We start from the raw sequence: 14338 nt of genomic DNA, 5'->3' as shown, positions 1-14338 counted from the left end.
TGCACCCCTCTTGGTCCTGACTTCCTTGCTCATCTTCTCCCTCCTTCTGTTCCTCATTGGGACTTTGGGCGCTCAGTCCAGGCCATCTCTCCAGCCCTATCAGTCTATCTTGTGATCACAGGCTAACTGAGAATGTGTACTGGGAAAGCCACACTCGTGGTGTGCAGCGATGCAGGCTTTCTGCAGTTCAGAAGGGAGGGATTTCAACTGTATGATATGGAAAGACAAAAGCTGTGGTTGTTCAGTCTTCTCTGTTTGGCCCTTTATGTCCAGAATGCATATTTGCTGTGCTAATGCAAAAATAAACATTTCTTGGCTCAGGAAGTTTCTATTGTGACCCAGATGTTTTCATTATATTAAGTCAGCTTCTTTTTTTCTTTACTTAAAAGAAAGTACAACACAGTTAAAACTATTTTGCAATAAGGCTACATTTTGTTTATATTACTAACCTACTTCAAGAAACTAAAAATAAAACAAAATCACCTTTTCTTTGTAACTTTCTGAGATAAATATTAATGGGTAAGTAGTTTTTTTTCTGTGGAAAAATAATATTTAATTTTTTGTGAAGAAGTTTTATGTATTAAACTATGTTGTAAGAAATTTCTTGGTATCTTTTACACCACACCACAGTCTTTTTCAGTGAGCACAAATATGAAACAGATAAAGGCATGTTAATTTCCCTCTTTAATGTGGTACTAGGATAGAACAACTAAATGTTGGAAATTTGTGCCCATATCAAAATGAGTGGAATGTTAAGAGAAAAAGTCATTTTATCAAATGAATAGTTCAATCATTTTTTTCAGGAAAACTTGAAGTCCTAATATTCTACAGATATTGAATAAAGGAATTAAAATTGGCTCCTTAAAGTCTTCATTTTAATGACTCTCTGAATAATTATTATTAGGGAGTTAAAATGGATATACAAATTTTTGTGGTGCTTGATTCATTCAGAGTTAATCAGTCTAGGTGATGAATTGTTAGCTTCCTGGGAATAGAAAAAAAAAGTAAATGAGTGTGTTTTCCTTGCCTTACATGCTTGTTATATAATACTTTCTCAGCTATAAGAGAATGAATGTGGTCATGACATGTTTAATTCAGGTGTAATGAGAAAAGCTTTAATCAACTAGAATTGTATAGCCATGTCTCATGCTTGCCAAAGCAAAGACCAGATCATTGATAGTTGATCAATCATTTATTGGTTGTTGTTGGTATCAGAGAATTTCAACAACTTCTATACAGTGAGCACTCAAGGGCAAATACTTCATTAACTCATAAATTAACTGTGAATTTTCACGCAAGCTGATTCCTTTATATATTTCTTTTTCATTTTATATGTCTATGCTGGAGGATAAACCCCCAAAGCCTCTCACAAGATAGGCAAACACAATTGCAAAACTACATCCACAGCCCTAATCCATGTCTTAGTCCCTAGTTCCTAATCAAACCAGGCTGGAATTACTATTACTCGAATGTGAACCAATGATTTTCCTAAAATTTCTTTCTGTAGGAAAATATGGGTATAATAAACTTCAGTAGTCTGCTTGTTTTTGAGTTCCATAACTTCAGCAGCCAAATCCTCTCTAATTATTCCTCAGCTGCATTTCTGGCCATAATGAATACCTCCTAATACTGTATATCAAAAGATTGTGTGCTTAGCTTTCATCTGTCTCTCTTGCTAGAGAACATATCTTCTTTTCTTACAGAGCTTCCTTGGCAATACGTATTTTTCCCTTCTCTGCCCTCCTCCCAAGGGTGATAATGGGTCAGTTTGACATGATACTGTTGACCAGGCTTTACTCAAGTGGTGCAATACTCTTGACCATTACTTACTATTATAATTCTAATTTCATTTAATATACAAGCACTAAAACTATTAGCTAATATAAAGACAGAAGCCTGTATATGCTTGCATATTTTTTGTCCACTTCTTAACTCCTTATAGTATGTGACTCAGTACTTCTTTTGGCATGGAGAAGTAACAAACTATCTGTTTAGTTTTCCTTCTTCATGTTTCTGACAATTATTGTTCAGAAAAGACCTATGTTTCATTCATGTTTCTGTCAATCAAATATTTATGCCTTTATATATACAGAAAGTCTGCTACTACCTATACTAACCATATAATCTATCCATTTATATGCATTTTATATATTCTTTCACTGAATGGTCTTGGAGAAAGTCACAAGGTACTTATTTTGACAGCACAATAGATTTATACAGTTTCATTAGTAATTCATTCATGTTCTAAAAGACACTTCATTTTATGCATCTTATTTTACTCATTTTTAAGGTTTAGTTTCTTGAAGTTATAAAGTAAACTAGAGCTTCCTTTTTAAATTTACAGTTTCATCAGTCTTTTTTCTTAGTTCTGCTTTTCATAAGATTGGTGAAAATACTGACACATACCTTTACAGTGTCATCAATATCAACATGCTTTAAGGTACCTGAATAAAAGTCAACAAGATGGCTCAGGAGATAAAAGAACTTTGTACAATACCCATTGCTGTATGTATACCTTCATTTAGGATCAGTGAATCACAGATATTTTATATCAACAAGAAATATAAAAAGAATCTCCTTACTTAGGGCACATTATGTTTTTGGTTTGTTTTTTTTTAAGATTGATTGATTGATTGATTATGTATACAGTATTCTGCTTGCATGCCAGAAGAGGGCACCAGATCTCATTATAGATGGTTGGGAACCACCATGTGATTGCTGGGAAATGAATGCAGTTCTTCTGAAGTGCAGCCAGTGCTCTTAACCTCTGAGCCATCTCTCCAGCCCGCTGGGCACAATCTTAAGTAAAACACAACTACACTCCAAACCCCATCATCACTATGACAAATTGAAACAGAGAGTCATGCAATCTCAGAACACAGTTATTTTTATCCATATGACAATAGTAGTTCAAATACCAAACCTACAAAGGAAGAGGGGTACACTGACTTCCACTTGTACACATACACACAGAGACTCACAATAACAATAATAATGATAATAATAATAATAATAAAAATAATAAAAATGATAATGATGATAATAAATTTTTTTTTAAAGGAACCTGAAGGGCTGCATGTTTGGGCTGACTTTAGGATGAGGGTATGGGAGATATGTCAAGCAGCTATGAAATTTTAACAATAGCATCAGGGGCATTAAATGATGGTTGCTATGCTGCTAACTACCTAATATAACATGAAAGCCAGCTTGTTGGAGTTTCTGTCCTGCCCAGTTCCTACAGCTGGCAAGTCCCAAAGAAATCACACAGAGAGTCTATATTAGATACATGCTGATTGACCCATTAGCTCAGGCTACTTATTAGCTCTGGTAACTTATAGTAACCCATTATTCTTATCTATGTTAGCCGCATGGCTCAATACCTTTTTCAGCAGGGCAGGTCACATCCTACTTCTTTTGTGTCTGAACAGGACTGCTGGAGGGAGATTCCTACTTCCCCGAATTCTCCTGTTCTCATTGCCCCGCCTTTACTTCCTGTCTGGTTATCTCACCTATACTTTCTGCCTGTCTACTGGCCAATCAGCATTTATTTATAACATAATTGACAGAATACAGAATTGTCCCACACCACTTAAAGCTGAATGTCTTTTTTAATATTTTTTTAATTTTTGAGATTATAAGAAAATTATGTCATTTCCCTCTTCCATTTCCTCCCTCCAGACCCTCCCAATGTAGAAATGTAGATCCTCTTGCTGTCTTTCAAAATTCATGCCCTTTTCTTTAATTGTTGTTCTCTCTCTTCTCTCTCTCTGTCTCTCTCTCTGTCTCTCTCTCTGTCTCTCTCTCTGTCTCTCTCTCTGTCTCTCTCTCTCTCTCTCTCTGTGTATGTGTTTGTATGTATGTGTGTGAGTGTGTTTTATGTCATCTGTGTGGCACTGAGACTAAAAAATGAGTAGGGCAGAGCATACAGAGATTTTGAGAACTTTTCTATAAATTATTTTGCTTCCTAAATTTCCTTCATTGCAGTGGTTGTGGTTTGCTACAAATTATGCTAAAGTTAGAACACTCTGAAAGTTTTTCAAATGCTAACATTCACCTCCAGTGTTAAATCCTTCCTAGATGTGTTCTCTGCCGATTCTGACTAGTGAGCCTGAAAATTGGTGTGTTGCATGTTGTCCAAGGGTTATAGTTTGCTTCTGAAGAGAAGAGTCTGGTTGGAATTTACTTAGCTGTGCTAGAAGAATAGCTTCCCCAATGTTTCTGAAATGCTTTTTATTCTTTTAAAAGAAGTACGGTTCTTTTAAAAGAATCTACCCAGTGATTTACCCTCTGCAATTGTTCTCAATTATTTTCAACTTAGTTTGTTAAACAACTTATCCATTATTTGGTAGTATAAACTTAGTAATTTAAGATCAATGAATAAAGAAAAAAATTGGGAGGTAGTAAGGGAAGATTCTGCAAACTAAATTAATCTGAAATAAACTACTAGAAGATTCAGACAGTTAAAGACAATAGACTTATAAACATTATTTCTTAGTAATGAAGAAACTCTAGCTAGTCTGGGCCTGATGTATATGGCTCTGTATGACTTGCCCTTCTCCTCATTCCCTCTGCCTTGAAAAAAAATTGTTAGATTCCATTTCTAAAGCTAGACACCAAGTTATATTTCCTTATTTGGCTAATTTGTCATCCCAAGTCTAACTACCAAGGTTCGGCTATCAAAGTATTGAAGCCTAGCAATCAAAAGCTCCCTTTTGTTCACCGAATTAACATGCCCAATTAAAATTGAACACCTCATCCTAACACAGGGTTTCCTTTTTACCTTGATAAACTGCCATTTGTCTGTGGGTCATGTCTATCTTTGTCTCCTCTCTATCCAGAAGCAGTCCTTTGTCCCTCTCTACCCAAAACAACTAACCCGTTCCTCTTTCCCTTACCCCCTTTTCCTCTTCGTCTTGTTCCACTCCCACTCTCCCTCTCCCTCTATTTTCTTTTTTTGTCCCTTATCCCTGCCCTCTGTCCCTCTGGGACAAATAAATTTCCTTTGTGCTGAGAACTTGGTCTTGGAGTGTCTTGAACCAACTTCAAGCTTCCCTATAAGTATAAGAGAGAACTTTAGAGATGAGTGCATCACTTAGCCCCCATCAGGGAAGCTTCTTTTATAATAGAGCATGATTAACACAGCGATACACAACTGGACAGGGTGCAGAGAATAAGAGGCGGAACGCTCAGCCCTAAATGTGCCATCTATATCACACCCTTGCCCCCAAGGCTCAGTGGTCAAGACAGAAGTGTGCACATAAAGAACATAAATGTAGTGGGGGATGACAACAAGGAAAGAGTGGTGAATGACTATAAGAAAATGATGTTCTCTGGGCACAGCACGGCAGTGACACATATGAATTTACAGCAGTTGAAACAGCATACGTAAGACCTGTACATGCTCAGGCCCAACACATTCCAGCATGAAGTTCTACCCCTAAAGCTCTACTGACAGTTGATAGCTTTAAAAAAGTGACAAGGTTTTCTTTAAAGTGGGGCCCTGTGTGGGGATACCGCCATCCACTGAGGGTCATGAATCCAAGGACAACACAAATTATATTTGATGGTCTCTAACAAACACAAATTTGGGGGGTTGGAAGGGTCATGGAGCAGTATGGGGAGGACATACATATAATAAAACTGCAAGGCATAAAATTCTCAAAGTACTGACAGAAATGAGAGGAAAAAACACACAGGCTGCTTCAGGGATCTAGAGTTTTTCAGGCAGTACCAGGTCCTTAGGTTTAATTCTCTGCCATTAATAATAAAATAATAATAATAATAATATCTAGAGTTTTTCAGGCAGTACCAGGTCCTTAGGTTTAATTCTCTGCCATTAATAATAAAATAATAATAATAATAATAATAATAATAATAATAATAATAATAATAATAATAACAACACAACAACTTGAAGCATAAAACAAAATTCTCCGATATTCATCCCTAAAACAAGAATCCCTTCTATAACATCCCAAGAATCCCACTGTGAGCATAAAATGAAATGTTAATCAAATTACTCCTTATCAATAATAACCCAGGAGTCAGATATTGGGGTAAAACCCTGGAAGATCAGAGAACCAGGAGCAGTTGCCAGTTGCTTCCTACCTGTCTTTTTCATCATTTAAAAGGGCTGAGATCCTGTCTACAACACACCTTATCACTTCCTGTCTTTACCTCCAGAGTGCTGAGATTAAAGGCATCTGGCACAACTGCCTGGCTTCTATGGTTAGTTAGTGGCTGACTCTGCCTTCTGATCTCCTAGCAAGCTTTATTTGTCAGAATACAACAAAACATATCACACAACAGTAAACTGTTCTGAGAAGAATCTTAGTTATGTTTATAAGCTGAATGGGAACAGTTAACTAAATCTAGGGGAATATTCCTGACATTTACAGTGTTAAGCTACACTGCTATTTCTTCTATTTTATTTTATTATTGATTGATTTTCACTGTGTGAAACACGGTGTTATTATGTAGTCAATGCTGACCTTCAATGTATTAGCATCTGGCTTCTGCCTCCCAAGCACTGGGGTTTACATTCAGATCCCATTTTATTTTTCAGTTTTATATTTCTAAGGTCTTTTTGCCGTGGTGCCATGTCCATTCCTACAGAATAAAACAGAACATTTTGCAGATGAATGATGTTCTATTCTAACAAAAGCTAGCACTATTTCTTTTTTTTTTCTTTTGATTTTCGAGACAGGGTTTCTTTGTAGCTTTTGGTTCCAGTTCTGGAACTAGCTCTTGTAGACCATGCTGGCCTCGAACTCACAGAGATCTGCCTACCTCTGCCTCCTGAGTGCTGGGATTAAAGGCGTCCACCACCGCCCGGCTATTTCTTTTGATTTAGGAGAGCAAAGTCACTTTAGTGGCGCTGAATCAGTTCTGCAATAACAATACAAAAATGAACCTTGTTAAATAAACTTTGCATGAAGTTTAAAATGATAAAGTGGCTTAGAATTCTTGAATATAAGAAATTAAATATATTGAGGTAATATGAAGAGTGAGTCTGAAAGAAAAAGAATTTCTGACCATGTATCAAAATTACAGTATGAGAACTGATTTTAGAAAAATCAGTTGTTGATCTGAATACTCATGTAAAGTAATGATTAATTGAGTTTTTAAATTCCCAAGCCTTTGCTCAAAGCTCATTAATTCTCGTCTAGAAGAGTTATAAACAATGCATTAGGACAATAATCACTAAAACACTAAATGTAAATAAACATGAAAGAATTCAAATGTCCTTACTATTTATGCAGCACATTGGTTCCAACGTACATATAATTATAGCTAGCAAATAGCTCCAAGAGAACAGAACAATGTATTTAGAAGAAGAACTGAGTGTAATGAGGTTCATAACATGATGATTTTCTAAACAGAAATCCAATGCTATATCCATAGACTCCTTAGAATCAATGAGACACAGGAATTTTATATCAAAAAAAAATAAAGAAAATCTTACAATCTTAAGTAAAACATAACTACAGCCCAAACTTCACTGCAACAACGGTCACACGCAACACCAAAGCCTCTGATTCCAAAACAGAGAATTCTGTTCATTAACCTTAGACTAATGTTCAAACTTGTATCAACCAGACTCTGTGATGTGATCCTTTAATTTCTGCCTGGTTTTATCTTTCTTCAATTCCCACAACATATCCCAAGATTAAAAGTTAAATATGAGTTGAAGTAGAACAAAAATAAAACTGAACATAGACAACACTTTCATAAAGAAAACTGAGGAGAAGAAAAGGTGGATACAGGACCCAGGAGAGCCTGTGGTCTCAGTAGCAATGCCTATGTTATGGTCTCAGTAGCTATGCCTTTTTGTTTTGTTAATTCATTCAACTGGAAATACTGCTGGAGCCTGAGAAAGACTGTGGGGGGTAGTCATGTTTCTAAAGAAAGACAAATAGCCATGTCCTACAATTCACAGTGGGAGGGTTTGAGGAGTCCTTACAAGGTATTTATCATTTGATGAAAATTTGTGCTTGCAGAGAATACCAGGATTATCACGTAATATGTATGGCTTGTCTATTACAAATATGGAAGAACATAGTCTTCACAATGGTGACACAGGTTTAGGATGAACATGATTAGTAAGTTTCTTGACTGATATTTGGTAGGTTTATTCAAATATTACAGATTTAAGGAATAAAAAATGAAAATAAAACAAATAAATGTGAACATATTTAGGGAGTACCATTTGAGTAACTGAACAAATGTATGGGTACCATTGGCTTACCTCACTCTGAGTGAAATAAGAAACAGAAAAAAAAATTAAAAAAAAAGATGTGTACAATTCTAGAAAAGGTATGAACTTACAGAAGATGGTGAAAGAGGTGAGGTATTTTTTAACTAGGGGGAAATTAAAGGCGAAGGAGAAAGTTTCAGAACTTACTAGTACCACTTGTGTGAGTAAAAAGCAGGAGTTTTTCAAAGTGCCTAACCGTCATCAGCAGAAGGATGAACTCGAGAGCGGCAGGTGTTGGGAAATGACAAAAGGAAACAGATTATTGATAGGAGTCGAATTGCTTAGTCCTCAGTTACATTCCAGGCATAAATAAAGTAAAACAATTAATCTTTTATTTCTGCCACCTGTAAATCTGCCAGACATCGCATACTCAATAGCATTAATAAATTGTAATGGAAAGACAGGCTAGCCTAATTTATCTTCTGCTCTGTAATTTCAGAGCCACCGTATTTGACGTATAGAATCACCTTGTGGGGTCTGTGAGCCATTACACAAAGCATAGTGAGCAGATAGAAGCTTTTGACACTCACAAGAAAGGAAATGGAAGCAGGCATGGTCTCAACTGATGTTACGTGCTAGTATGAGGTTAGTTACTGGGTCGTACAACACAAGGAAGTCTGGGATATATGGGAAGGGTGTGCTGGGAATAAATGTTCCTCCTGCTCTTTCTGTTGGTTAAGAGATTAGTACTTGTAATTATTTTCTGTTGCAATTTTAACATTTAGAGAAAATAAACAAACAGCAAAGAAATAAGCAGACCTATTTTTTGCAACCAACACTGTGCAATTTATGCAGTCTGCATCTTTTAAGCATGGCCATTCTTCTAGGATATTCCATCTTCACATTGGTAGATGAGGGTTTTGAGCAGGCACTGGAACATGAAAGCAATCATCAGCTTGTTATAATTGAGTCATAATAAATAAGCTTAGGAATCTTATAAAATCTATATACCTCCACTCTCAACCCAATGCTGTGCTGCATCTATGGACATTAAGTCTATTTTTTGTGCATGTGCAGGATCATATTTCTTCTTTTTCTTGGTACTTGCCACAAACATTTCCCCTTTGTGATTCTCGCTGATACACAGTTATGTCCTTGTAAACCACTACCTGCATGATTGGTCATCATTGGCTCCCCTAACTCTGAGGGTATGGAGAAGTAAATTAGTATAAGACATACCAACTAGTAAAAATATCACATTTCTTCTCATTTTATTAGTGAAAAAAATGACTTCTTTTAAACACAGCATTCTTTTTGAACATTTGGCTTAAATTCAGAACGACTGCTGTTTATCTAGTTGGCACTTTCTTCCTTAACAATGTCATCTACCACATTTATTCCTATCCAGGGCATCCCAGTTTTGAGTGACTTAGCAGTTAATCATGCGTCTTGTCATGAACAGCATGAGCAATTGCATTTTGTTTGATTTTTAATGAAGCCTTGTACTGTAATGTTTCATTTCCATTTTCTGGCTTGTGGTGGTAACTTATTTGCAAAACACAATGAGAGAGAAGTGTGGGAAGAAGAGAGATGAAGCCTCTAGGGTCCTTCTGGTTTACCCTCATTTTTAAATATATTCTCCACAGTTGTATCTCCCTTCCCCCACAAAGCAGTTGACAGCTGAATACTGTCGACAGTCAAGAAAATATGAATTGATTCTGGCATTTTATAAATTCTAAACCCCGTGGCACTCCCAGCAGCTTTTCTTCTTAGCTTTAAAAACCTATTTATACTTGGATTATTTTTCTTAGTTATAATCGACTCCTACATAGTTAATTACTGATAATATTCCTTTTACTTAGCTTTATATTGAAAAATAAGTCTCCTTTCTTTTCTGTTTACCTAACATCCAAAGGAACCAGGCTGTTTTGAGGTTTGCTGCCCCTGTCCTTAGCTAGTTTCCATGAGCTATAATAACAAATGCTTTACATGCCATTAGCCCATCCAAAGGAGAAAACAAAAATCAAAAAGTAAAACATATCTGATATTTATAGAAGGAGTTTTTAAAAACGTTTTCAAGTTAAATTCTTAAGAATTTTGTACTTACTCCTTTGTAGACTAAGTTACTGTGCTTCAACCACCTTCACCATTTTCTCTAGGCATTTACATTCTTATAATACTAACAAAAATAGACTGGATACAGAAACAATGAATGGTTTTAGGTAGCGTTGTCCAGTCTTGTTCCTAACTAAGTCTTCCTTACTTATAATTAAAGCCTCAGTTGAGTGATTGTCTGCATTATTCTGGGTATGTATTTGGGACATTATTGCTGGTTGATGTGGGTGGTGCTATCCCTAGGCATGTGAGCCCAGGTTATAAAAGAAAGGTAGCTGTATAAGCTGAGAAAAGCAAGCTAGGCAATAGAATCACTCCATGTCTCTGCCACAATTCCTGCCTTCGGGTTCCTGCCTTGCACTTCCAACCCTTAATTCCATAGATAATGATGAACTGTTGCCTCTCAGTCAAATAAAGCCTTTCCTCTTCCCAGTTGCTTTCAATCATAATGTTTATAAAGCAACAGAAGTCTAGCATGAACAGTGGGTAAGGTTATTACTGTGCACATAAGAAGGCTTGCATTCAAATCTCTATCTCAAATGTAAACAATAGGCATTGCTAAACATGCGTTTCCTTGTAGCCTCAGTGTTAGGGAGCAGAGACTGGTAGATGTCAGCAACTCATTAGCCAATCAATCTGGGCAAATGGGGATCTTCCATTGCAGTGAGAGGCCTGTAACATAATTTTCTCTCTTGAATTTGTTTCAATCCCTGTCTGCAAATAGCCTTGATGCTATACCACAACCCTGGTATCTCCAGCATATTGGAATTACCAACTCAATCCAGGCTTCATTTCTGTGTCCTCTCTGGGCCCCCAAGCAAAGGCTCCCCTGTCACATGCCTGGCCTCAGAAGCTCTTTGTAACTATAGAGGAAGTTTCCACAACTCTTGTATTTCTGAACCATTTGACCCATGTGGTCAAGTTTTGATGGCTAGTTAGGATAAAGCCAGACTTCTCCTTGAATGACATTGGCATAAACTTTCCTTTGAGGAGGAAATGCCCCTGGCCGTTCCCTTTCACAAGTGGCAGGATTAGCTGAATAGAGTCCCTCTGAGAACACCAGTCCTTTCAATTCATTTCACATCAGGCCTGTCATTAATCTTTTTCAGCACAAGCTTTGGCTCCAATATTAACTTTCCAGGTGTTAGTTTGCTCTTTAAACTATACATTTTGTTTCTTTATGCTATGTTTGCTCTTTTTATTGTAGGTCTAAATTAAAGTGATTATTAATAACTTTAGGACCTAGCCATGACAAGCTCAACAGAGGCCCGAGTCTCAGCAGGTTACTCTTAGGCAATTCCTGTTTCCAAGAAAGACTTAAAACTAAAACCATCCAGGAACAAACTGTCCAAGGGAAATTCCTAATGTTGCAACCATTGTAGATAACATCACCTGCCAGCACATACCCATCACTTTTCACCAGGACACCCCTGGACAAATGTCACCAAATCAGGGGTCCTGAAATTTAGAAATCCCTCACCCCAACCTCTGTTATTATAAAAACCCAACTCCAACTGAGATGAAGGATCCCTGATTACACCAATACATTGGACAAACTGAGAATCTGAGTTTGAACTTGCATAAGAACAAAAATGCACTTCCTCTTAACTTAAGTAATAATATTATATATATCCTTCTGGAGTCTTTGATGGTGTTGAAGACAGACAGTTATAGCTATAGTTTTTCTTTGTTATGATAAAAATAAATCAGATATGAAACTTTAAACTCACAAAGAAATATTATAACTCTAATTCTTGCTTGATACCTGTTTTGTTATATGTAATGTTACTATGTTAAATGTAAAACATTTGTTTTCATTTAGAAAGAAAAGGAAGGATAATGTGAGATGCCCTTCCATGTATGTGTTGCTTTTATTGGATAATGAATAAAACTGTTTCAGCCAATGTCTTATCAGAATAAAACCAGGTGGGAAATCTAGACAGAGATCTTTAGAGATAGTAGGTGGAGTCTGTAGTATGGGCGACCTTCCTCCATCAGGAGTCAAAGAGATGCTATGTAGCTCCTGAAGGGGAGAGATGTCCAGAACATTTCCAGTAGGCCAAAACTTTGTGGCGATACAAGAGATGAATAGAAGTAGGCTAATTTAAGATGTAAGAGCTAGCTAGAAATATGCATGAGCCATTGGCCAAACAGTGTTATAATTAATATAGTTTCTGTGCCATTAAATGGGTTTGGATGGCTGGGAAATGAATGAGCAGTCTCCATTTACATCAGAAACCTGTTGATCTAGGAACTATAGTCCAAATTGCTAACAATGTATATTTGCACACCATGAGCACAGCTTTCATGTACCAAAAGGTTGCTCTTCCATTGAAGTCATTATTATGCATTTAGTGTGGGACAGTGCTCATATTCAGTAACAAAGTTCCTAATTGTACTTGAGGGCATCCCTGAACATTTATGTGACAAGGTGACAGACTACTCAGGTTGAGCCCCAATTTCTCTCTCTCTGAGTTTGTATTATTTGTGCTTCAGAAAACAATAGGGAAACAAATAAACAAGAATAAAAAGAAAGAAAGAAAAAAGCACAAGGAATACACACACACACACACACACACACACACACAAAACAAAAATCCACAAAAATGTTAAATCAGGTACCATAATATCCATGCAAAAGGCCAGTAAGACAGAAAATGCCTAAACACATCCATATAATTAAAAACATCTACAAAAGTACTTCAGTTAATCACATGTAATTTGTTTTTACTCTTCTTTCAAAATGTCTGATACTCACTCCTGTTGTATGGTGTAGACTGACACACACTGAAAAATGATTGATAATCTCCAAAGAGCATGGCAATACATTTTGATATCACATATAATATTTTATTGCATTCTTCTTACATAATTTCTCAGATATTTAACAATTTTCAAATTTACTTTCTGGAAACAGAAAATCAAAAGCTATTCTGGTCCTTCTAATTATTGCTTTGCTTATATTCCATACTTTAAGCATTTTCATTACTGTTAAATAAGAAAATATTTTAAATGTATTATATGTTTACTTTTTTAGACTTTAAGATACCTAGAATATTGTTTTATATTTTAAAACATGTGAGCTAATTGTTGTGTTTAAAATGCATACATTAGGGTCCTGAGCTGTAAGGAACGTGCTGCTCACATTTGAGGTCACTCTACACATTCCACACCCCAGGATCTTGTGTGCTATGTGAAAGGATTTCCCCTGGTGTCTCTTTTTAGGCCCACCTTCTTTGAAGCACTCAAATCACAGTTTTTTTCAGAATAAAAAAAATATTATCTTCTCATAGGTAAAAATCTTTTAAAATATATTATTTACAAGATGAGCCAATATAATAAATTGCGATAATTCCTTACATACAAATATATATTTTTATTTTTATATATTAACATCATTAGTCTTTCATCTACCAGTATACCTGAAATGCCATGAAGAGTTATTAGCACTTGTTAAGATTACTGGTGACCTTGTAATTTATTTAATATAGAATAAGTAGTCACTGGCTCTTACCTCAACCTCAGTCCAAAATGGCCATCCTGCCTCCATGAGTCTCAAAATGAGACTGTATCTGAGAGTTGTCTCCTCTGGTTTTATAATCCTCTCTAGGCTAGGGCTGGAATTAAGGACATACACAACCCGGTTTCTATTGCAACTAGTGTAGTCATTCTGGCTGCTGGAATTAAAGGTGTGTTACAATTACCTGATTTGTAAGGTTTAACCAGTGGGGCTATTTTACTCTCAGATTTTCAGGCAAGATTTATTAATTAAAACACAATTAAAATATCACTACAGTTTTCTTTTCTTTTCCTTTTTGGTTTTTCAAGATAGCTTTGGAACCTATCCTCGAACTAGCTCTCACAGAACAGCCTGACTTAGAACTCACAGAGATCTGCCTGCCTCTGCCTCCCAAATTCTAGGATTAAAGGTATGAGCCAACACTGGATCATCACTACAATTTCTTTCTTCCTTTCTTTCTTTCTTTCTTTCTTTCTTTCTTTCTTTCTTTCTTTCTTTTTTTTTCT

This window comes from Microtus ochrogaster, chromosome 1 (assembly GCF_000317375.1).
Source record: "Microtus ochrogaster isolate Prairie Vole_2 chromosome 1, MicOch1.0, whole genome shotgun sequence".
NCBI classification, from domain to species: Eukaryota; Metazoa; Chordata; class Mammalia; order Rodentia; family Cricetidae; genus Microtus; species Microtus ochrogaster.
Note: the sequence above shows the minus strand (reverse complement) of the source record.